General features: G+C 42.0%; 1 protein-coding gene and 1 long non-coding RNA gene across 4 annotated transcripts in view; both read left to right on the plus strand.

Moving 5' to 3' along the window:
* The window catches only part of NTM (neurotrimin), a 1048866-nt gene that overhangs the window by 10395 nt on the left and 1013076 nt on the right, over nt 1-25395 (plus strand). The gene's annotated exons all lie outside the window — the stretch shown is intronic.
* LOC117668222 (uncharacterized) lies at nt 11392-13040 on the plus strand. The gene is made up of 2 exons (XR_004592217.3): nt 11392-11456; nt 12625-13040. It is a non-coding gene; the product is annotated as an uncharacterized LOC117668222 (long non-coding RNA).

Below are 25395 nucleotides of genomic sequence, written 5' to 3' on the forward strand. Positions count from 1 at the left end.
TTTGGTTCTGCAACCCAACAAGACAGACACAGACTTCAGAGGATAATTAGAACTGCAGAAAAAACAATTACTACCAACCTGCCTTCCATTGAGGACCTGTATACTGCACGAGTCAAAAAGAGGGCTGTGAAAATATTTACAGACCTCTTAAATCCTGGACATAAACTGTTTCAACTCCTACTCTCAAAACGACGCTATAGGGCACTGCACACCAGAATAACTTGACATAAGAACAGTTTTTTCCCAAACGCCATCACTCTGCTAAACAAATAATTCCCGCAACACTGTCAAACGATTTACTAAGTCTGCATTACTATTACTATTAATCTTCTCATCGTTCTCATCACCCATCTCCACTTACGACTGTATGACTGTAACTTTGTTGCTTGTATCCTTACAATTTATACTGATTGTTTCCTAGTATGATTTGATTGCTTATTTGTACCCTATGACTATCATTAGGTGTTAATTCTTGACGAATGTATCTTGTCTTTTTATGCATATGCACCAAAGACAAATTCCTTGTGTGTGCAATCACAGCTGGCCAATAAAGAAATCAATCTATCAATCTATCAATCTATCAATCTATCAATCTATCAATCTATCAATCTATCAATCAATCTATCAATCTATCAATCTATCAATCTATCAGTCTATCAGTCTATCAATCTACCTACCTATGCAATTTAATTGTTTAGTGCTAAATTAGGGTGTCACCAAGCTAGAAACCAATAGACTGGGAGTTTTAGTCCCATTTTAGGCACCGAGCCAGCTGGGTGATCTTGAGCCAATTTTGTTTTCCTACCGGTTCTGTAGGTGTGGCTTGGTGGGCGTGGCAGGGGAAGGATATTGCAAAATCTCCATTCCCATCCCACTCTGGGGCCAGCCAGAAGTGGTATTTGCTGGTTCTCCGAACTACTTCAAAATTTCCACTACTGATTCTCCAGAACAGAACTTGTCAGAACCTGCTGGATTTCACCCCTGGCCAGTCCCTCTGTCTCAACCCTAAGAAAGAGGCAATGGCCAACCCCTTATGGAAAATCTTGCCAACAACTGCAGGCAATCTCCAGTAATCCCATGAAGGAGAAACCATGTTGGTTACAAAATGGCAACTTCGGAGCCACATGTAATTTCACTGCTTAGATTGGCAAACTTTACTCTGCAGCAGATACTGTTTCTGCAGTATTCAGAATATTTTTTTGGGACGTTGATGGTGTGCAGCCAGCTTTTTAAATCAGTCTATATTCCTGGTAGCTTCCTGGATTAGTCCTTGCAGGCGGGTGGGGTTTGGTCAAGAAGTAGTTTGCCATTGCCTTCCCCATAGGACAGAGAGAAAGTGACCGACCCAAGGCCATTCAGGTGGCTTGGTGCCTAAAGCAGGACTAGAACTCATGATCTCTTTGGCTAGTCTAGAGAAAAGAAGAATTGGGGTGACATGATAGCAGCATTCCAGCATTTGAGTGGCTGCCACAAAGAAGAGGGGGTGAAATTATTCTCCAAAGCACCAGAGGGCAGGACAAGAAATGATGGTTGGAAACTAATCAAAGAGAGAAGCAACCTGGAATTGAGGAGGAACTTCCTAACAGTGAGGACAATTAACCAGTGGAACAGCTTGCCACCAGAAATCGTGGGCACTCCATCACTGAAGGTTTTTCAGAAGAGTCTAGAACAGGGCTGTCAAACTCCCAGCCCACGGGTTGGCCACTCCCACGCCTGGTTTAGTGAAGAGGAAAAAGGTCCCAATACATCATGTGATGCTGCCATGATGCCATGAGTTTGACACCCTTGGTCTAGACAGTCACCTATCTGAAATAGTTTAGGTCAGTGATGGTTAATCTTTTCAGCACCGAGTGCCGAAACTGGAGTGCCGGAGCACCAAAACCCGGATGAGAGCAGCTGCCCGACACGCATGTGCTCGATGGAACCCGGAAGTGCAGCTGGCAATGGCGTGCGTGCCCACAGAGAGGGCTCTGCATGCCACCTATGGCACACCTGCCATAGGTTCACCATCACGGGTATAGGGTCTCCTGTTTGAGAAGGGGGCTGGACTAGAAGACCTCCAAGGTCCCTTCCAGCTCTATTCTATTCTAAATTCTGCCAGTGGCGCCAAAGGCAGGACTAGAACTCACAGTCTTCTGGTTTCTACCTTGGTGCCTTCACCTGGTTTATAAGGACTGAGAAGGAGTGACGGGCTCAAAATCTCATAGCTGGTTTTCATGCCTAAAGCAGGACTTGAACTCATGGTTTTCTGGTTTCTAGCCTGGTGTCTTAACCACCACACCAAACTGGGTCTCAGAGAACATGGTAGAACTGGTTAATAAAACAAACAACCTCCCCCCGCCTCTAGTCCAGGGGCTTTTTGTAAGGTCTTGCCTCTCCAATCTTCCCAAGAAAGCAGGACTCTTGAAACTGCAGTTGTTCCAAAAGGAGCTTATATTGAAAGGTTTGTGATAACAAGAGATCTAGGCAAGAACTGAAGCTTCTCACTTAAAACCAGCTATTTAAAGCAATGCTAACCAAACCCCTCCCACACTGCATCATTGCAGGGAAACAGAAACTTCATCTAGAGATTAACACAGTAACGCAAGAAACAGAAACAGAAACTTCATATACAGATCGCTCCATTCCTCCCCACTTGCTCCCACCAAAATGCCAGCGTTCCTGGAGAAATACCTGGGACCTGACACTTTTCTTTGCAACAGACACCCTTTAAATACCTTTTGTGGCCACGGACCATGGCCACGGACCCCCAAGAATTAACTCAAGATTTTTTTTTCAAACCTTCACAGACAAACCTGTGACAACATCCCTGCCCCCCCCCACTCCCAGGGGTCTGTGGACCACAAATTGAGAACTACTGGATTAAGAATTTTTGAACGTGAGTAAGGGGAGAGTTGACTAATGACTTAGATCTTCTCCGCTTCTTTTCAGTTCACTCTCTCCGCTGTGTTATATACTAGGATTATTTATTTTTTTTAGTGTCTAGCAAGCTTTGGAAGAAGACACAGTGTTTTCTAAACAAGCAAAGGAGTTTTATAGACGAGCTTTTCCATGTTTTTCAGCATTGCAGAGAAGGAGTTGAATGACACAGCCTTGCCAATTTTTATTTTTATTTTATTTTTTTGGAAAAAAAGATTGTTCCAAACGACAGATCTTTACAGAAATTTAATCTGGTATATTGTGCTAAAAGAGACTTGCTCCATCAAGGGTGCTTTTTGATGTGTGGATGATGGTCTCGATTAATGCATATTTAAGTAAATGTATTGACCTTTGTTTGGCTAATAGCAAGATGTATTATCCCTTGAAGAAAATAATAAAAGGCCTGACTTGATTGGGATCAATATTTACTACTTGGTTCAATGGAATCATTATTATTCAGCTCCAAGTCACCAATCAGTGCCGTATAAATAATAGAAATAACTGATCCTCTCAGCCTTAGACATCCCAATTACAAAAGGCACACAATATATATTCCGTTTGTTTCCAGGGCCTGATTCAGAGGTTTGTTTGACATATCTCTGAATCAGTGGTGGGTTTCAAATTTTTTTACTACCGGTTCTGTGGGTGTGGCTTGGTGGGCGTGGCATGGCTTGGTGGGTGTGGCTTGGTGGGCGTGCCAGGGGAAGGATACTGTAAAATCTCCATTCCCACCCCACTCCAGGGGAAGGTTACTGCAAAATCCCCATTTCCTCCCAATCAACTGGGACTCGGGAGGCAGAGAATAGATGGGGGCGGGGCCAGTCAGAGGTGGTATTTACCGGTTCTCCGAACTACTCAAAATTTCCGCTACCGGTTCTCCAGAACTGGTCAGAACCTGCTGAAACGCACCTCTGCTCTGAATGGCTGCAGAAAATGGTGGTTTTTTTGTTTTCTAACAAGGAAGTAGGTTGAAAAATCATTCTTTTGTCTCTTACAAACCTATATAACACCAACTGAGATGAATATATTGCTAGACGTTTTTTGTTCACGGTGTGTAAATCTATCTGAATCTCTCAGTTTTCCGAAAGAAAAAAAAAATATTGGGAAGGATTTAGGGCGCAAAACTGACTTCCTAAAAACAAACAAACAAACAAACAAACAACCCCCCCCTGAATTTCCATATTTTCTCAAAAATCTTGAATTCAAGGAAGCTGTAAGTAGCCAGCATCTTTAGAGTTGCAAAAATTTTCATCTGAACTGTCACTCTTAAAATGTCACTCTTCTTGCCACGTACAGGTAGTCCTTGATTTACAACTGTTTTGTTTAATGACTGAAGTTACAACGGCAGTTTAAAAAGGGACTTACAAGTGGTCTTCACCAGTTGTGACCATTGTAGCATCAAAATCTGGGTGCTTAGCAACCCAAAAGTATTTGCAATGGTTGTAGCATCCCGGAGTCACGTGATCTCAATCTGTGACTTTTTCCAGCTGGCTTCCAACCAGCAAAAGTCAACGAGGGAAAGCCAGATTCGCTTAACAACAACATGGGATTCACATAATCACTCGGAGAGTGGGCGGCATAGAAATATGAATAATAAATAAAAATAAAATAAATAATGACTGCAATGATTTGTTTAAACTTCTCTGGCAAACAAGGGACATAAAATTGACTGCGAGTCACTTAGCAGCTGCTTTGTTTAGCAATGGAAATTCTGGCCGCAATTGCAGTTCATAAGTTGCAATAACACTGGTTGAACCTGTATGTTGGATGGTCCAATGCGGCTTTTGCAGGTAGTCCTCAATTTATGACCACAATTCAGCCCAACATTTCTGTGGTTAAGGAAGACCATTTGTTAAGTGTGTTTTGCCCCATTTTATGATGTTTCTTGCCGCCGTTGTTAAGTGAGTCACTGCAGGCGATAAGTTAGTAACCTGGTTGTTAAGTGAATCTGGCTTTTCCCCCGTTGACTTTGCTTGTTAGAAGGTCACAAAAGGGGATCACATGACCATGAGAAACAGGAATGGTCGTAAGTATGAACCAATTGAATTTTGATCACGCAATCATGGGGATGCTACAAAAATTGTAACTATAAAAAACGGTCATAAGTCCCATTTTTCAGTCCCATTGTAACTTTGAACAGTCACTAAATGAACTGTTGTAAAGTCGAGGACCACCTGTACTATCACTTGTAAAAATGGCTCTGTGGTCATGATGAGGTTGAGGTACAGGCGGTCCCCGACTTAATATCTGTTCATTTAGTGACCATTCTGGCACTGAAAAAAAGGGACGTACGACCGTTTTTCACACTTACGACCATTGCAGCATCTCCATGGTTATGTGATTAAAATTTGGATGCTTGGCAACTGGTTCATATTTATTTATGAGCAACAGAAATTTGGGGCTCATTTGTGGTCCTAAGTCAAGGACTACCTGCAGTTGTGTCAACTCTAGCACCTTTCCCAGAAATGATTCTGTTCCAATATTCCACAAAAGAGTCGTTCTTGATCATCCTTCCTCCTATATCTTTTTTGGACATCTTTAATATCTCAGCGGTTCGAATCCCTAGTGCTGCGTGATGGGGTGAGCTCCCGTGACTTGTCCCAGCTTCTGCCAACCTAGCAGTTCGAAAGCAGGTAAAAAAATGCAAGTAGAAAATAGGGACCACCTTTGGTGGGAAGATAACAGCGTTCCATGCGCCTTTGGCGTTTAGTCATGCCGGCCACATGACCACGGAGACGTCTTCGGACAGCGCTGGCTCTTCGGCTTTGAAACAGAGATGAGCACTGCCCCCTAGAGTCGGGAACGACTAGCACATATGTGCGAGGGGAACCTTTACCTTATAATATCTCAGCCTTTCTTCTATCCAGTCTGATGTTTTCAAAACTCTTTCCCTAACCCTTCTGATACTTGATGAGCCAAATATTCTAAGCAGCTGGCTTGGCCCTTGTCCACTTCTCCACCCCTTGGCTGCGTTAACATTTGATTGTGTGTGTGTGTGTGTTTAAATCCTTGTTCCAGCTTTTACTTTTCAGGGCTGGGAATGACAGCTTGACAGATCGAGGCCAAAACTGGCTGGCATGTCCCGTGTTGATTTGTCTTTAAAAAGCAGGAAGTGAAAAGTCCATCAGTCTTAATTCCCAAGAACCCGAAACCTGAATCTAGGAGTTCTAGTTTGCCTACTGTTGTAGGATGACAATGAGAAGGAGAAGAGATGAGGAATCTTTAGCGCTCTCTCTCTGAGCTTGGTAACAACATCAGTGCACCAAAGGACTCCTCATTTCAACTCTGAGCTACAAATATTCTCCTTTATAGGAGAACAGATGATGACAGATTTGATAACCAGAGAGCAATTCTTGAGCTCGTGCTAATCAGACTTTTAGAGAAGCGAAATAACACAATGTTCTCCATGCATTTCTTGAAGGAACTGAACAGCTTGTTCATTGTTCATTGGACGTTAACAACTTTAATAAATAAAATTGTTATTTAGTAACAATCGAAACAGAAGTTAGAAAGGAGGAGATATAAAAAGAGGAAATGTTAATGTGGAGAGTTGTTAAAGAAGATGATGCTAAGTATTATTCTTATTATATTATTAATATTATTGTGATGAATACTACAACAAATCGGTGGATTATGATTGTTTAAAAGTAACTGTACCCAGATCACACACTGTTTGATGGAAGTTGAATGTTTAGAATAGAATAGAATAGAATAGAATAGAATAGAATGGAATGGAATGGAATGGAATGGAATGGAATGGAATGGAATGGAATGGAGTAGAGTAGAGTAGAGTAAAGTAGAATAGAATATAGAATAGAATAGAATAGAATAGAATAGAATAGAATAGAATAGAATAGAATAGAATAGAATAGAATAGAATTTTTTATTGTCCAAGTATGATTGGACATACAAGGAATTTGTCTTTGGTGCATATGCTCTCAGTGTACATAAAAGAAAAGATACATTCATCAAGAATCATAAGGTACAACACTTAATGATAGTCGTAGGGTACAAATATATAAAAATATTTATATTTGTTTATATAAATAAAACAAATAAAACAGGGGGAAAAAATCCAATTTCCTTAGCCATGAAAGCTAATGAGGTGACCTTGGGCCAGTCTCATTCTCTCTCGGCCCTACCCACTTCACAGAGTTGTTGTTATGAGGAAAATAGGAAGAGGAAGGTGTATTAGATATGTTTGCTACCTTGACTTAGTTGTAAAAATAATAAAGGATATTAATCAATCAATCAATCAACCAATCAATAAAAAATTTCCTATCATAGTATATATATCAAGGTTCGGCAACCTTTAAAACTCAAAAGAGCCATTTGGACCCATTTCCCACAGAAAAGAAAACACCGGGAGTCACAAAACCCTTTGGACATCTAAAATGAAGATAACACTGCATATATCATTTTTTTTAATCTTTATGCTATGTATATAAAAAACTTAAAAGTGTGTTGCATTTATGAAATCAATGAACTGCTACAGAGAAAACAAATTTTTATTTCTGCATGCAATAAAAACATTTTGAACTCCGAAAAAAAAAAAAAAGATGGGTCGAAAAGCTCAATAAATCACGTGCTGGTGGGTGTTGCACACTGGCAGTTGTGACACATATTTTGAGTGACAGGGAGCCACAGCAGAGGGACGAAAGAGCCACATGCAGCTCCAGAGCTGCGGGTTGCAGATGCCTGGTATATATGATATACCAAATTTTAAGGACTTGACAAAATATCTACAATTTAGGTTGCATCTTTAATTAGTATAAATTAAAATGAGTAAAAAGGGCAAACTCTCTCTCTCTCTCTCTCTTTCCCTCTTTCCATTGTTGGATATCTACCATTTTTAAATTTCTGCAATATAGACAGATGCTAGAACTTGGGAAGAATGATGATCAACTCTTCCTTGGCCTTTAACTACCGAATGACCTCTTTTGGTCCAGATCTTTTTTGGCCAGTCCTTCCTCTATCTATCTGCAGTCTCCCTGGCTGCTAAGTGCTTCATCTGGGAAAGTTCCATGAAACAAGAATTATTTTGTGATGTCTTCTTTGGGGTTTTATGAGATTTAGAGTCATGGTGGTGCAGTGGTTAGAATGCAGTACTGCAGGTTATTTCTACTGACTGCCGGCAGCCTGTAGTTCAGCAGTTCGATCCTCAAGGTTGACTCAGCCTTCCATCCTCCCGAGGTCAATAAAATGAGAACCCAGATTGTTGGGGGCAATAGGCTGACTTTGTAAACCGCTTAGAGAGGGCTGTAAGCATTGGTGGGATCCTGTCGGTTAAACAACCAGTTCGGTGACTGCGTGCGCACGTGCCTGACGTGTACTGCACATGCATGCACAATTTTACGAAAACTTACCTTCTGCGTTACTGCTGGGGAGTAACATGGGTGATGTGCGGCAATCCGCTCTGTCATGTGAATCAGCTGAGAGGATATAGGTCAGTAGAGCGCAGGGGTGGGTGAGCGGACCTATCTGATCATTGGAGTGAACCAGTTCGCTCCCAGCTGATCGTTGGAGCTACCGGTTGTGCCCGAACCGGTCCGAACCAGTAGAATCCCTGGCTGTAAAGCACTATGGGGCGGTATATAAGTCTATTGCTAGAGGAAATGAATATAAAAAGTTAATCAAGATATAATATTTCTCCCCTCCCTCTCATCTCTCTCAAAGACTCACACAAATGAAGACCACGCAACCTTCAGGCACTTTAGACTCAGGGGTGGGTTCTAAATATTTTTACTACCGGTTCTGTGGGCGTGGCTTATTTTGTGGGCATGGTTCAATGGTCATGTGACAAACAATTCTTTAGGTTTTAGCAGAGGTACTGGTCTACCAGGCTTTTAACTGCTTGCAGAGCCGTACCGGTCTACCCATTTGTTTTTGGAGCACACTGGTCTACCACCACACTGCCTTTTACCACTGATCAGCTGTAGGGCGGCCCTTTGAAGCACCGCAGCAAGAGTTTAAACAGTTTTTTGCTGCTCTGCCACCACCAAGAGCAACGGAAACCGCTTTCAGGCAGCTTGGCCTCAATTGAAAGCTAAGGTATCTTGTTTTTTTTTTCTTCCTTCTTTGTCAAGTAAGCCCTGATTTTTTCCTTCTAGCCAATCATCTGCGAGTCAGGAGGCAGTGAATAGATTGGGGGCAGGGCCAGGCAGAAGTGGTATTTACCAGTTCTCTGAACTACTCATAATTTCCACTACCGGTTCGCAAGAACCGGGGAGAACCAGTAGCATCCCACCACTGTTTAGACTAAAATAAAGATGAGAACTAGTGCTTCGCCCTGCAAAATCATTGATTTCTTCTCTTTTTAGCCTATCTATATGTATGGATTTTAGGGCTGTTTTGCCCATTAGGCTAATCATGATTGGGTAAAAAAGAGGGAACCCAAGACGTTTTCTGCATAGATCCGATCGGTCACGTTGAAAGGACGCAGAGATGAGATATAACAACAGGGCAAGAAAATTTGTACAGTGTTCTCCAAAACTTTTCAAAGTCTGCTTCTTCCTCTTAATGATAATTCAGAGGTGAGGGCTTTGCCAGTCTCATCTCATTGCCCAGAAGTGTAGCATGAATTTTTGATCTGCTAACAGATAATGTATCCAACACCGAATAAACTTGTAAATTAATTGGCCTTTTGACCATGCAGTCTCTCCCACTTCAACTTCTTGCCTGATTATTGGTTTCACACTTCAGCTGGTCCTTCGTTCTTGGCCTTTCCCCAGGAGTGACAGTCCCCTAGTCTTTGAAAATCCATTTCATTTTACTGTCCATGTTAGCAGCCTGAACATATTCCTCCCTCCCCTTTCCAGGTTTTTTAAAAGAGATAAAAAAAACTCAAACTTCCCAAACTGCAAAAGCAAGTGGAGACATATGAGATTTCTCTTTCTACTCTGCCTCCCCTTCCTCCCCTTCCTCCCTCTCCCTCTCCTCCTCCCTCTCCTCCTCTCCATTCCCCTCCCTGTCCCTCTCTTCCTTCTTCTCTTCCCTCCTCCTCCTCTTCTCTCTCTCCCTCTCTCTTCCTCCACTCCTTCTCCCTCTCCCTCTATACATATATATGCACAAATTCTTCAGCAGGGTTTCTTACAGCTTTATCTTGAAAGAATCAATATATTTAGAGTGCTACTAGTATCTTCTCCCAAGACGTCCCTTCTTTTTCCTGATGTTTGAAATCCCCATGCAAAATATCATAGAATAATGGAAACACTTGGGCAAACCCGGGCAAGTCATTGCAAGGTATGAATACACTTTACTTGAAGGTACATTCATATCTTATTGAATACACAACTGTAGTTCTGATTATCCTAGTTTATCACTGCCTTCCATTCTTTCAGAGATAAATTACATTGATAATTAGCTCTATAATCTAGGGTCTCATCCGGGTTTGTTAAACATAGCATACTTGGCCCTTAGTACAAGATAGGGATGGCAGAGGCGGGGTTCACTTATCTTCCCTACCGGTTAGCAAATGTGAGTGTGCACACGCCACCTCTACGCATGTGCAGTAGTCATGCATTACGTCTGGGCAGGTGAGCAGAGCCTCCCACATTCGCCGCTACCAGTTTGCGTGATCCGGACAGAACCGACTGAATCAGTGGTGGGTTGCTCCTGGTTCGGTCCGGTTCTATAGAACCGGTAGTAAAACCGGCGGGAGGCTCCGCCCACCTGCCACGGTATCATCATGGGTGATCTGCGCAGAAGCTTCTGCACATGCGCAGAAGCACGCACACTCTCATTATGAATCAGTAGTAAAGGTAAGTGGAACCCACCCCTGGGCTGAATCCCACCACTGGGGGATGGTTACTAGGTTTGTAGATAGGAGTAAGAGATGGTTAAGCTTGCCGCACACAGAGATGTGAGTTGTCTGTAGTTCAGATTCTACAATGTGTTGCATTTTCCATCTCTCTTTTCTAGTGTAGAAGCAATGCATTTTGAAAGGGGCGCAGTCTCTACAGTAGTTGCCCTATTGTCTCCATCCCCCAACCTCGGCAACTTTAAGACTGGTAGACTTCAACTCCCAGTCGTTGAAATCATAAGGAATCATTGACTTTTCAAATTAGAAGGAGGGATCCACGAATCAGTTTATGTCATTCCTGAGAAGTTAAAAGATCTATTTCCACTGAAAGGCACTTGCCCCACGTATACATAACATCTCAGGCGTAGCGATTCAGAATGGTCCATGGAAGTGCATGGAATTGTGAGATGCAAGAACTAACTTATCCAGCTACCCTTGACAGACTGACAGGGTGGATTTGATTTAAATCAAGCCGATTTAAATCAGGATTTAAATCACTAGTAAAAAGGCTTAATTTAAATCAACTCGATTTAAATCATAATTTTTAAAGAGCAACTGTCATTTCTGTCCTGCAGCAGCTCCTCCTCTGACCTGCTGTTGACTCACCAACAGTCCCATTTACTTTAATGGGATGGCTGGTGATGCGGCAATGACACAACAATGTGAGGGACATGGTGGGAAGCAGGTGAGTTGATGCCTACTAACAGGTGCTGCCATGATGGATCTAAAATGACAGGTGCTCTTTAATATTATACCGTGTTTCCCCGAAAATAAGAACCTGTCTTATATATATATATATATTATTGAAAAGTTTTAAAAAGTTACATATATATCCCCCCCCCTTTCCTCCACCTTCCCCAACCCTTCCCCTCCCAACCCTCCCTACTTCCCAGAGCAAAATACAGGGTATAACATAGTCTAATTAATTATAACCTCTTACATCCCTCTAATACTTTAACTCCCCATTTACCAAACTAAATTTGAATACATAATAACATCTCTCTATCTATTCGTAAGCTATTTGAAATTTTTTAGTCCGATATTTACTTTGAATATAATCTATCCATCCTCTCCATTCTATCATATATTTCTCATTTGAATAGTCCTTCAAATACGCTGAGATCTTTGCCATCTCTGCTAAGTTTGCTACTTTTAGTATCCATTCTTGAATAGTAGGCAAATCTTCCTTCTTCCAATACTGCGCCACCAACAATCTTGCTGCAGTTATTAAATTCAGGATCAAATTATTCCTGTCTTATATATTTTTGAACCCTGAAATAAGAGCTTGGCCTTATTGCCATGCGCTCAAAAGCACGATTGGGCTTATTATCAGGGGATGTCTTATTGTGGGGAAAAACAGGTTATTTATAAACTGCTTAGAAGGTTTCACTTTCATTTTTACTGCTTGACCTTCCTCCTCACACTTAAGAGCCTGGTGGTACAGATGCCTTTCTCTTCAAACCATCGTACAATTTGTAGTGTACATAAATTTGCAAAACAATGGGATAAAGGAATATTCCTGAATTTTGTTTTATGATTTATCTCATGGTGACTATGAAATTGTGTGAATGCATCAGTGCAGTGCACGTTATCTCGGATTGCAGAGCTTGGATTCATTGAACAAGTTTATCAAAAAAATTAAATATTGCAGAATATACAGCCTCATGCTACATCACTAAGCTCCATTTCATGTTGAATAAACTAAATTATGATTATATCTTAAAATAGAAAACTATCTTTCGATAGCTTTTTTACTCCAAAAGCATTTTATTAAAATAAATTTGATAAAAATGAAAAAAAAATCCGATTTAAATAAAAAAAAATCAGATTTAAATTTAAAAAATACAATTTTTTTTAATTTTATTTTTTTTAAAAAAAATTGTTGATTTTTATCCACCCTGCAGACTGACTCTTGGGCCACCGTAGAAGGCTCCATGTGTGCTTTCATTCCACAGTACCGTCCACAACAGCTGCGATGTCATCGCTGTTATTCCCAGTTACCAGAGATATGATGGGAGGACTTGGCTATGGTTTGCTGTAGAGGCCGCTTGAAATGACTTTGCGTCTACCGTAATGAGGCCTGCTTAGGCACCGCGTGGACTGCGAGCCTGATCTGTCTGCTGAATCCCATTGAGCCACGGCGACGTGTCAGCGAATCACACATTAGATATTGTATTATTTATTGTTTACTTTAGCGCAGCCTTCCTTGCATGTCAACATTTTCCCATTGTACGATTTCAAGTCTTTGAATGCTGACATCGCATTAGCAGCCAGTTCCAAAGCCCCCAAATAATGCATTAACTATTATTATTCCTTCTGATCCACTTGTGTTTATGTAAATGGAAAGGGAGAAAAAAAAAGCCAACACAAAAAAAAAAAAACAGTTTTCAGATTGCTTTCAGGAGTTTAAGGACTTTGCATGGAGCCTATTATTGAAAAATCAAACTGCAAAGCTGCTTCGGAGATGTGGAATTAGCCTCTAAATAACACTGAACGTACAAGTCCAATTGTATGGGATGGGGCTGTATTAACAGTCTTGGAAATTCTGTAATCAAATCTCGTGCCAACAACGGTCTGTTTTGATAGCCACTGTGCAATCAAGAAAGGAAGGGTGCTTAATTCAGCTATAATAGTGGAAGGATTTGTAAGAGGATCTGCAGAATAGGAGAAGTAAAGGAGTTACTACTTGTGGTAGCTGTCAAGCGAAGCAATAAGGGCAGTCTGCAGTTCAGAGCCTATAACCGTGACGGCGAACCCATGGCACGTGTGCCAGAGGTGGCACGCAGAGAGTCTTTGTCGGCATGCGTGCTGTCATCAGCTGGTCTTCTGGTTTCCGGGGTGCACAAGCGCGCTAGCTAGCTGGTCTTTGCAGGTGCCAGAGTACCGAAAAACAGGCCGAAAATGGTCAAAAAACAGGAAACTAGAGCAGCGGGTTTGAGCAGTTGCGCATGCCGGAAACTCAAAGACCATTTGGCTGGCACGTGCATGCGTCCCGGCCAGCTGGTGTTCAGGTTTATGGCACTCCATGCAAGCACATGCACACATGTTCCAGTTTGGAGACTCGTTGTCGAAAAGATTCACCATCACTGGTCTATAATGTTGAATGTCTATGGAGATTCTCAGTCATCCAGGTCATGGTTGTCTCCAAGGTGCTTTTTTCAAAAGGCAACTGGACTATGTTTTCTCCTTGAGAAGACGTTTCACTTCTCCTCCCAAGAAGCTTCTTCAGTTCTGAGTGAAGAACCAAAGAGGCTTCTTAAATGAGAAGTGAAGATATTTTTGGCGATCCTGCACAAAGTGAACTAATGGCAGAGCCTCATATGATGGTTGAACATAAACTTGGTTTATTATAATACTTACACATTACAGCTTGTTCTGTTCATCAGAACATTCTTACCTGTGTCTGTGAGGATTGAAACAAACTATATTAAATGAAAGTAAAACAATACTTGTTTTGAGACGCAGTTTCTCAGCAACTCAGTGAAAAAAGCACAATAAATGTTACAAACATCCTGTTCTGTTTACTGCCAAACGTCTTATGAATTGGATTTTTAAAAAAGGATATATGACTATATCCAACATTATAGTGGCTCATATTTATAATTAGAGAAGGCCACACATCAAAATATATTCAGAAACAGGAAAATATGAAACTGCTTGGATTAGAAAATCTTTGCCGAAGAACTTTTTGCAATTTTAAAGCAAGAGATTTGCTGTTAATTTTTCTTTGCTCCTGATGGTTGATGTCTTTTAAACAATAAATAACATTTTCAATAAAAAAAAAAAAGAGAAGTGAAACGTCTTCTTCAAAGAAAGTATATAATTAAAAAGCACTTTTGGGACGACGATGCCTTGCATTTTCCATCTCTCTTTCCTAGTGTAGAAGCAAGATATATTTGAAATGGGTGCAGTGGTTTCCCCATTTTCTCCATCGTCCAGCAACATCTAGAACAGCAACTTTTAAGACTTGTGGACTTCAACTCCCAGAATTCCCCAGCCAACTCCAATTCTGGGTAGTGAAGTCCACAAGTCTTAAAGTTACAGAGGTTAGACACCCTTGTCCTAAAACATCATGGCTGTTTCAGCCACAAAGCTTTCCATGGCTTTTTTTTTTTAATTATTATTATTTGATTTATATGCCGCCCTTCTCCGGAGACTCAGGGCAGATTACAATGCGTTAAGCAATAGCCTTCATACTTTTTGTATATTTATACAAAGTCAGTTTATTGCCCCCACAAACTGGGTCCTCAATTTACCTACCTTAGAAAGGTTGGAAGGCTGAGTCAACCTTGAGCCTGGGGAGATTCGAACTAGCAGTAATTGCAAGCAGCTGAATGATAATAACAGGCTATTAGTCTGCTGAGCCACCAGGCTCTTGTGTGTCTCCAGCTCAACAGAAGGCTGGTAGAGTAGAGTAGAGTAGAGTAGAGTAGAGTAGAGTAGAGTAGAGTAGAGTAGAGTAGAGTAGAGTAGAGTAGAGTAGAGTAAAATAGAATAGAATAGAATAGAATAGAATAGAATAGAATAGAATAGAATAGAATAGAATAGAATAGAATAGAATAGAATAATCTGGAAGGGACCTTGGAGGCCTTCTAGTCCAGCCCCCTGTTCAAGCAGGAGAACCTATGCCATTTCAGATAAGTGACTGTCTATAGTCTCTTAAAAACTTCCAGTGTTGGAGCATTCACAACTTCTGGAGGCCAGTTGTTCCACTGATTAATTGTTCTCACTGTCAGGAAATTTCTCCTTAGTTCTAAGTTGCTTCTCTCCTTGATTAGTTTCCACCCATTGTTTCTTGTCCTGCCTTCAGGTGCTTTGGAGAATAGCTTGACTCCCTCTTCTTTGTAGCAGCCCCTGAGATATTGGAAGACTGCTACCATGTCACCCCTACCTGGTCCTTCATCTGTCAAGATTGCTGACTGGATCACGATGACATCCAAAATATCAAAGGCAAAGATATTTCTGAAGTGCTCAGAATCCTCAAGCAAAAATGCTTTGCATGAGCCTCATACTAAGCAATGGCTTGATTAATCCTGGTCTGTTGCAGTTGGCTAGACTTTTGTGCTATACTAAATCCAAAATCAGTGGTGGGTTGCCCCCGGTTCAGACCGGTTCGCAAGAACCAGTAGTAAAACTGGCGGGACGCTCCACCCACCAACCCGGACGTTGTCAGGAAGCTTCTGCACATGTGGTCCCGTGGCAAACCAGTAGTAAAGATAAGTAGAACCCACCCCTGTCCAAAATCATGGTTTACTTAGCACAGTCGCTAGGTTTTATACAGGGCTAAGCAAAATCAAGTACAGTACATTGTGCCTTCGTACAGTGTGTAAATAGAACTTATATATGGACATCTTTGTCTTACTTTGTAGTAGATCATAAATTTAGGAGTATTCAAAGTTAAGATCCAGTGATATCACTGAGCATACATTGTGTCAGTGGTGAAATGTAAATGTAAATTTTTGCTACCGGTTCTGTGGGCGTGGCTTGGTGGACATGGCTTGGTGGGGGGGTGTCATGTGACTGGGTGGGCGTGGCCAACTTTTCTTTTCTTTTTTTCACTTTTTAAGCATTTTTTACTATGTATTCGCCCGAACCGGTAGTAAAAAAATGCTTTAAAAAAGTAAAAAAAAAAAAAGGTTCCCACGATAAGCACAGCTGTGATTGTTGGAACCCTTTTTAAAAACTTTTTAATCAAGTTTTTATCATTACCGGTTTGCCCGAACCGGTAGCATTTCACCCCTGCATTGTGTGTGTAACTTTCTTTCCCTGCTCTTCCATCCAGATATTTTTCCTGCTTGTTTTTAGCTACTGAATTCCAGTTCAAGCTGGAGTATTTTTTTTTATATCCTTCCAGAAGAGGGTATATTCTTCCCTCTCCCCTACAGCTGCCAGTTCCCATTAGCCTTATCGTGGTTGTATCATTTTCTCCTTTTGTGTCCCCTTTCCCTGTTCTTTGTGATAATTTCCCACCTGAGCATGGAGTACTTTATAAATAGCAAATTTAAAATGAATTTTCTAGCGGCAGTCATTAGCTCCCTCGATATCCATTAAACATATATGCAAGCCAAGAACAAGATGACAAAAAAAGGGATTGATTTTAATAGTATGGTTATTGAGGGGAGGGAAAAGGAAAGGAAATGTGTTGACAAGAATTATTTTAAATTCCTAATAATGGAGAGGAATTTGGAAAAAAAAACCCATATCAAATAGGTTTGCAGCATTAATGGGGAGAGAGAGCCATGCCAAAACCACACCATTACACAATTTTGTAATTCTGTTATTGCTGTTACAGTAGTCCTCAACTTCCGACCGTTTCTTTTGTCACCATTCGAAGTGACAATGGCATTGAAAAAAGTGAGACTTTACGACCGTCTTTCACACCTACGACCATTGCAGCATCCCCATGGTCACGGGACCCTATTTCCGACGCTTGGCAACTGACTCATATTTATGACGGTTGAGGTATCTCGGGGTTCACACGACCCCGTTTTGCGACCTTCTGACAAGCGGAATCAACGAGGAAGCCAGATTCACTTTACAGCCGTGTTACTAACTTAACCCCTGCCTTGATTCACTTAACGACGGTGGCAAGAAAGGTCGCAAAATGGGGCAAAACTCACTTAACAACAGCCTCACTTAGCAACAGAAATTTTGGGCTCGATGGGGGTTAGAAGTCAAGGACTACCCTGTATTTGTTTTTGACTTGACAAGACCGCATCTTTTCCACTTGCCCCTAATGTTCCCACGGCCATTTAACCTCTCTTTAATAACCAGATCCAAACAGATCACACAGATCCAACAAAACCACTTCCAGGAATACAGTTGCGCCAGTGGTGAAATTAAAAAAATTCCCCTACTGGTTCTGTGGGCGTGGCTTATGGGGGGGGAGGTCATGCGACTGGGTGGGCGTGGCCAACTTGACATCACTCACATTGAGGGGCTCCTTACCGGCCCCTCCCCTCCCAGCCACTCCTTGTCGCGAATGGCAGGAAAATGGGGAGGGGAATATTCCTGCCTACCATCCTTCCCTCAGTCTGGGCTGAGATTGAGGAATGGATGACAGGCAGGAAAATGGGGAAGGGGATTTCCCCATTTTCCTGCCTTTCACAAAAATGGCTCCATTCCAGCTGCTCCCCCCATCCCCCTCCCTCCTGGGGACTATCTTAAAGGGACAGGCAGCAGCAGCTCCGTTCTGAAAGGAGGGAGAAAAGTTAGCATTCTCTCTGCTGCATTTAATGTTGAATTCTGTGGCAGAGAGAATGCTAACTTTTCTCCCTCCATTCAGAACGGAGCTGCTGCTCCCTTTATGATTCCCTCCTGGCCCCCTCCCTCCTGGGGACCACCTTAAAGGGACAGGCTGCAGCAGCTCCGTTCTGAATGGAGGGAGAAAAGTTAGCATTCTCTCTGCTGCATTTAACGTTGAATTCTGTGGAATATCGAGCAGCCAGAAGAGGTGTGCGGCGACCGGCCGGGTGTGGGTGGGTCCAACGAGGGGTGATTACTACCGGTTCGGTGAACCAATGCCAATAATCCCTAGCGGTTCGCCCGAACTGGTCTGAATCGGTCGGATTTCATCCCTGTGTTGCCCCTGAAAAATATGAAGCCACTGGAACGGAATCGGAACAGGCCATGCCAGAGCTAAGGCAAAGCTGTTTAAGTGGGGAATGGTCAAAAGTCCGGAATGTTCAAGAATAGCCCCTCAGGAAATTCCAAGGCATGATGGGAGGGTCTTACCACAGCCCCACCAGAAACTATTAGTTACGTATCAAATTATAACATCTATCCCCCCTGCCCTTCTCCATATTATCATGATTTTATTATGGTTTATGCTTCACACTAAATCAATACATCAATGATGGCATGGCCTTTGTAGATGTCATACACTAAATAAAATAAACTAAATTTAACAGATTATAAACAGATTAACAGAGTTGGAAGGGACCTTGTAGGTCATGTAGTCCAACCCCCTGCCCAAACAGGAGACCTACACCATTTCTGACAGTCCAAGCTCTTCTTGAAAGCTTCCAGTGATGAAGCTCTCACAAAGTCCGAAGCAACTTCTGTTTCATTGGTTGATTGCTCTCACTGTCAGAAAATTTCTCCTTATTTCCAGGTTGACTCTCTCCTTGGTCAGTTTCCATCCATTATTCCTTGTCTGGCCTTCAGGTGCCTTGGAAAAGAACTTGACCCCATCCTCTGTGTGGCAGCCCCTCAAATATTGGAAGACTGCTCTCATGTCTCCCCTGGTCCTTCTCTTCACTAGACTAGCCAGGCCCAGTTCCTGCAATCGTTTATCACATGTTTTAGTCTCCAGTCCCTTAATCATCCTGGTTGCTCTTCTCTGCACTCTAGAAAGAATCCACTTCTCTCCCATTTAAATTCCTGGAGGGAATGACTCAATAATTGTTTTAGCACCCATACCTCTGTCACATGAGATGCACACAGCAACACACGGAGCATTTTGACCCATAAGATGAATGGACAGGGTTAACACAAGAAGAATGCAAATGTAGGAAGGATGTTTACCATAGGAAACAGGCTTATTTTTATGGTCAAGATTTGAATGCAAAAAGCAGACAAAATGTTTACATTGGGATTTATTTATTTATTTATTTATATGCCGCCCCTCTCCGGAGACTCAGGGCAGCTTACAATGCGCTAAGCAATAGCCTTCATCCTTTTGTATATTTATACAAAGTCAGCTTATTGCCCCCACAAACTGGGTTCTCAATTTACCTACCTTAGAAAGGATGGAAGGCTGAGTCAACCTTGAGCCTGGCGAGATTCGAACCTGCAGTAATTGCAGGTAGCTGGTCTTAATAAAAGGGTGCTTTAGACCACTGTACTACCAAGGCTCTTTTTTTACAAGCAACCCAATTCTTCCTTCCAGTTTTCATAGAATAGAATAGAATAGAATAGAATAGAATAGAATAGAATAGAATAGAATAGAATAGAATAGAATAGAATAGAATAGAATTCTTTATTGGCCAAGTGTGATTGGACACACAAGAAATTTGTCTTTGGTGCATATGGTCTCAGTGTACATAAAAAGAAAAGATATTCGTCAAGGATCATAAGGTACAACACTTGATAGTCATAGGGTACAAATAAGCAATCGAATCATACTAGGAAACAGTGTAAATTGTAAGGATACAAGCAACAAAGTTACAGTCATGCAGTCATAAGTGGGAGGAGATGGATGATAGGAACGATGAGAAGATTAATAGTAATACTAATGCAGACTTAGTGAATAGTTTGACAGTGTTGAGGGAATTATTTGTTTAGCAGAGTGATGGCGTTCGAGAAAAAACTGTCCTTGTGTCTAGTTGTTCTGGTGTGCAGTGCTCTATTGCGTCGTTTTGAGGGTAGGAGTTGAAACAGTTTATGTCCAGGATGTGAGGGGTCTGTAGATATTTTCCCAGCCCTCTTTTTGACTCGTGTAGTATACAGGTCCTCAATGGAAGGCAGGTTGGTAGCCATTGTTTTTTCTGCAGTTCTAATTATCCTCTGAAGTCTGTGTCTGTTTTGTTGGGTTGCAGAACCAAACCAGACAAGTTATGGAGGTGCAGATGACAGACTCAATAATTCCTCTGTGAAAAAAAGGGGTGAAAATGTAATTGTAAAACTTTTGCAATAAAAAAAAAAATAATAATTCCTCTGTAGAACTGGATCAGCAGTTCCTTGGACTGCAACTTTCCTCTGCAACTTTCAGGTTTTTGGGACTGGCAAACAGTATTTTAGTTCTTTTGAGCCCAGAGTTGAGAGAAATACACCGGAGTCAATGTTTCAAAAGCTGTAGCCCCCACAAAGGTGGGAAAATATTTAATCTAGTGCGGAGACTATATTGGCAAAATAAATAGTTGGCAAGCTAGTGAACCACAAATGTACAGAGCACCGTAGCTGAAAATATAACTTTTGATTCCAATTTTCATATTTGTCAGCTGTAATTAGGTTGAAGAAATGCGGTGAGGTGTTTTGATTTGTTTTTCTTTTCTGCCACAGTTACAAAGTACTAATAAATAGGTGCCTTTATAGTATGGTTAATGGAATTGCTCCCCCCTCCCCCTTTTTTTTGTTTTCCTACCAAGTAGTCTAGAAAAATCCCATTAAATGGAAAAGTCATATTGTGTTATGGCATTTCCAATGCCCAGGGACTTGGCAGTTGCAGTTAATATCTATCTTTGACAATGGCCACCTGAGACTTTCATCCCTGATATACTTATTGAAAAGGCTAGCTAGTCTGTGGCTATCCTTAGGATCTTGACTTAGAGACTTCCATTCGTACATCTGCTCCTTGTAATCTAATTATAATTTGCTGAAAAGAACTAAAAGGGAATTGAGGAACATGAAGACGCATTATTCATGCCCAGAGCCATGTATAGTGGTTAAAGCAGGGGTGAAATCCAGCAGGTTCTGACAGGTTCGGGAAAACCGGTAGCGGAAATTTTGAGCAGTTCAGAGAACCGACAAATACCGCCTCTGGCTGGCCCCAGAGTAGGGTGGGAATGGAGATTTTGGAATATCCTTCCCCCAGGAGTGGGGAAGGAATGGAGATTTTGTAGTATCCTTCCCCTGCCACACCCACCAAGCCACACCATGCCCACCAAGCCATGCCCATAGAACCGGTAGTTTAAAAAAACTGGATTTTACCACTGGGTTAAAGGTACTGAGCTAGAAACGGGGAACCTGTGAGTTCTAGTCCCACCTTAGGCATGAAAGCCAGTTAGGTGACTTTGGGTCTATCAGCAAGAGATGGTGAGTTTTAGTAGTGCCCTAGGCATGAAAGCTGGCTGTCCGACTTTGGGCCAATCACCAGGAGACTGTGAGTTCTAATCCCGCCTTATGTATGGATGCCAGCTGGCTGACTTGCAGCCAATCACCAGGAGACTGAGTTCTAATCCCGCCTTATGCATGGATGCCAGCTGGCTTACTTGGGGCCAATCACCACAAGACTGTAAGTTCTACTCCCGCCTTAGGCATGAACGCTGACTGGATGACTTTGGACCAATCATCAGGAGGGTGTGAGTTCTAGTCTCGTCTCAGGCATGGAAGCCAGCTGGGTGATCTTGAACCAGTCACTGCTTCTCGGCCCAACTCACCTTATAGGATGGTTTCTATGGCTGTGGGTGGAGAAATTAAAAGTAGAGACAATAATGTACATCATTTTAGCTGTACTGAATAAATATGAGAGATACATTTAATAGATAACACTTCTTCCAGCACATCTGGGTGGTCCTCCACGAAGGAGACCTCCAATCATTTACTGCTCATTGAGTCACCCAGTGCCAATTTACTTATGGCACAAACCAGGGTTTATTCCGACACAGTCTTTGAGGAAAAAGAGGAAGAAAGAGAGAGAGAGAGAGAGAGGGAGGGAGGGAGGGAGGGGGAGAGAGAGAGAGAGAGAGAGAGAGAGAGAGAGAGAGAGAGAGAGAGAGAGAGGGAGGAACGGGTGTTAAATTTAACTGTGATCCATAGGGCAATTAGCAGGAGTGATTTTTTTTTTAAAAAAAATAAAGTTATATAATTTTTTTCAGCTACTTCAGCCTATTAGACTCATGAAAGGGATAGCAAAATGAGAAATGTAAATGGCCAACGCAAGCTGATTAATCCTGGAATCTATAATTCCATTAATAAGCCAGCTCCTCCTCCTCCTCCTCCTCCTCCTCCTCCTCTTCCTCCTCCTCCTCCTCCTCCTCCTCCTCCTCCTCCTCCTCCTCTTCCTCCTCCTCCTCCTCCTCCTTCTTCTTCCTCTTCCTCTTCTTCTCCTCCTCCTCCTCCTCCTCCTCCTCCTCCTCCTCCTCCTCCTCCTCCTCCTCCTCCTCCTCCTCCTCCTCCTCCTCTTCTTCTTCTTCTTCTTCTTCTTCTTCTTCTTCTTCTTCTTCTTCTTCTTCTTCTTCAGATAGCTGCTTTACGGCACAGATGGGGCCCCAGGAATTTATGCATTCACTGCCATTGTACTGCATCTAATAGGAGATGAAGATAATGTACTGGAGAAGTGAGTCTTATTTTGCAATCAGCTGAAATAATGATGTGCTGCGGGGGAAGAAAAGCCTGGCCATGCCGTGACAAGAGGAAGAACACAGATCTGAATTTGGCAATTGTATCTCTTTCCCTATATTTCAGGTAGGAAATCAGGCCACACTTAGGCAGCATTAGTTCATCTCAGATGAACAAGCAAAAGTGGCACTGTGGTATGTGTGTAGTCCAGTGGATCTAGGACAACTCGGCGCAGCTGACTCACCCTAGTCGACTCACTGCAGCCGACATGAACTGGCCAACTTGCTCCAGCTGATTTGCTGCAGCCAGCTAGTCATGGGACAATCCCACCCTGGCTGACATGCCACAGTCAATTCACCCTGGCCAAATTGCCCTGCCCAACAGTCCTAGGCTGCATTAACAGACGGATAGAATCAAGATCACGTGAAGTGTTAATACCACTTTACAATGCCACACTTGGAATACTGCATCCAGTTTTGGTCGCCACGATGTAGAAAATATGTTGAGACTCTTGAAAGAGTGCAGAGAAGAGCAACCAAGGTGATTAGGGGACTGGAGGCTAAAACATAGGAAGAACGGTTGCAGGAACTGGGTATGTCTAGTTTAATGAAAAGAAGGACTAGGGGAGACATGATAGCAGGGTTCCAATATCTCAGGGGCTGCCACAAAGAAGAGGGAGTCAAGCTATTCTCCAAAGCACCTGAAGGCAGGACAAGAAGCAATGGGTGGAAACTAATCAAGGAGAGAAGCAACTTAGAACTAAGGAGAAATTTCCTGACAGTTAGAACAATTAATCAGTGGAACAATTTGCCTCCAGAAGTTGTGAATGATCCAACACTGGAAGTTTTTAAGAAGAGGTTGGATAACCATTTGTCTGAAGTGGTGTAAGGTTTCCTGCCTAAGCAGGGGGTTGGACTAGAAGACCTCCAAGGTCCCTTCCAACTCTGTTATTCTATTCTTTTCTAACTTACTCCAGGACAACTCTCTGTAGGGCAACTCAACTCAGCGGGCCTTGTCTTGCTTTAGATTTGAACCTTCTCAAGTTAGAAGTCCTCAAAGCTGGGGTGAGCTGCAATTTTACTCGTCCCTCTCCTGAGTTACCCTGTGTTGAATTGTCCCACGGTGAGTTGCCTACATTGAGTAGGCTGTAGCAAGTTAGCTGTGGCAAATTGTCCCATTCTGAGCCCGGACTTGAATTCTCCTTCTCCTGCTTTCTAGCTTGCTGCTTTAACCACTTCAAAAAGTGTTCCTGGAGAATAGTTACCTTGTTTAAAATGTTTATCTGACATTATTTAAGCACAGGGTTTAAAAGAAAGGCAGTGCAGACATTCTGGGTAGTAAAAGTGTAGGATTAGTTAAAGTTTCCTTGAGTAGGTTTGCATCTCCTTGTTGCTGTGGAATTGTTGGGTATACAAAGAGGAAAAGGACAGGCTTATCAACTTGGCCATCCCTTTTATTTTTTATTTATTAACAATTCCTTCTTTATCTTAATATTTATATGTATGTTCGGGGTTGCCTTTCTTCCATTTCCTCTTTTTACAGCAATCTTTCTTCTCAGTCTCTCCCATCTCCCTCTTGTCCTTCCTTCTTACTTTCTCCCTCCTTTCATACTCCTTACTTTCCCCTTCCTTTCTCCTTCTTCTCCTTTCTTCCTCCCTAACTAACCCTCTCTCCTACTCTGATTTCCCCTCTCTTCCTTCCTCCCCTCTCTCCTATCCCTCTCTCTCCTTCACCCTTCTCTTCCATCTCTCTACTTCTTCTTTCATCTTTCTCTAAATAAAAGAGAATAAATGTGAGCAAGTAGGAAAATTAGAATTTGAGAGCGAATGAAGATGTTGTTTATACAAATAAGCAGAGAAATATTGAGATATGAATTAAAGAAAAAATAGGGAAAAAAGGGAAGATTTTGGCAAAATTGTAATTGAGTAAAATGTATTTGAACTTGAAAAATTGTATAAGATAAGATATGGCCAATACTCTGTTCAAAAAAAAGATGTGGGTGAATGTGGGGGGAAAATTCAATAAAACTTGAAGAGTTTTATTGAAGAGCCAAGGTGGCACAGTGGTTAGGGTGCAGTACTGCAGCTACTTCAGCTGACTACTAGTTCAGCAGATCAGCGGATCAAATCTCACCGGCTCACGGTTGACTCAGCCTTCCATCCTTCCAAGGTGGGTAAAATGAGGACTCAGATTGTTGGGGGCAATATGCTATTTAGTATACTGTCTTTGATGTAAGCCGCCCAGAGTCCTCGGAGAGTGGGCGGCATAGAAATATGAATAATAAAATAAAAATATGAATAATAAAATAAAATTTGATTCAAAAAAAATGTGGCCATTCCTTATTGTCATATGAACTTGAGTCTAATCCATTTTCGTGACTTCCTTGAGTATATATCAGATGTGCCAGCTGAAGAAGAGATGAAAAGTTAAGCAATGCCACCATCTTATTTTGGAATATTCAAATTAGGGTGCGATATAAATAAGAGTGAGCCAGAGTGTTTAAAGGTTATTGTAGCTCCTCACAATTCCCTAGTTGTTGCTTTTTTCTTTTTTTTTTATCATGATGGTATTTCTTTCCATCTATGAGTCAATAAATCTTGATCAATAGCTGGCCTTTGAAACTGAAGAGAAGGAAGGATACAGTCTATCTTTGAACTACACAAAGCACTGTGAGA

The sequence above is a fragment of the Pantherophis guttatus genome, chromosome 9, assembly GCF_059756535.1.
Source record: "Pantherophis guttatus breed Tessera chromosome 9, ASM5975653v1, whole genome shotgun sequence".
Taxonomy (NCBI): Eukaryota; Metazoa; Chordata; class Lepidosauria; order Squamata; family Colubridae; genus Pantherophis; species Pantherophis guttatus.